At 65.4% G+C, this 445-nt stretch overlaps 1 protein-coding gene across 2 annotated transcripts in view; it reads right to left on the bottom strand.

Annotated features, from left to right (window-relative positions):
* Window positions 1–445, bottom strand: part of LOC113212479 (calbindin-32) — an 81,703-nt gene that overhangs the window by 5,891 nt on the left and 75,367 nt on the right. The window lies entirely within an intron of this gene.

The raw sequence follows: 445 nt of genomic DNA, 5'->3' as shown, positions 1-445 counted from the left end.
ACTCCCCTGCCACGCTCCACCCGCTAGAGGGCTGTGGCGGCGTGTAAAGCTGGTTCTGAATAAAACATTTCTCGCCCGACCCCGCTACCCCTACCCCGCCCCCCTCCTCCTTCCGCCACGACACCCCGCCCCCTTTTCACATCCCCCGCGGTCCCACTGCACGACTACTACGGGCCGTCACGGCCGTCACCGCGTGGGACGCTAATGCGGCCGTCACACCAGCCAGACCCGGCGGGAAGAGAAACTTTTAGGGGAGCAGCTCCGACCGGCTCCACCGGGCGCAATCCAAGGCTTCGCACAGCGGCTGAGTGACTCGGCTCCCGCCCGAAGCACGAAGCACTCGGCAGATGAGCCCCCCGCACTAATCCACAGCTGATTGGCTATGAACGTGCAGCGCAAGCGCGCCGCACTGCCGCCCGGGGCAGTATTGTAGTGTGCACACTCA

Source organism: Frankliniella occidentalis, unplaced genomic scaffold, assembly GCF_000697945.3.
Source record: "Frankliniella occidentalis isolate FOCC.00 unplaced genomic scaffold, Focc_3.1 Scaffold35, whole genome shotgun sequence".
NCBI lineage: Eukaryota > Metazoa > Arthropoda > Insecta > Thysanoptera > Thripidae > Frankliniella > Frankliniella occidentalis.
This window is presented reverse-complemented; position numbering and strand designations above follow the sequence as displayed.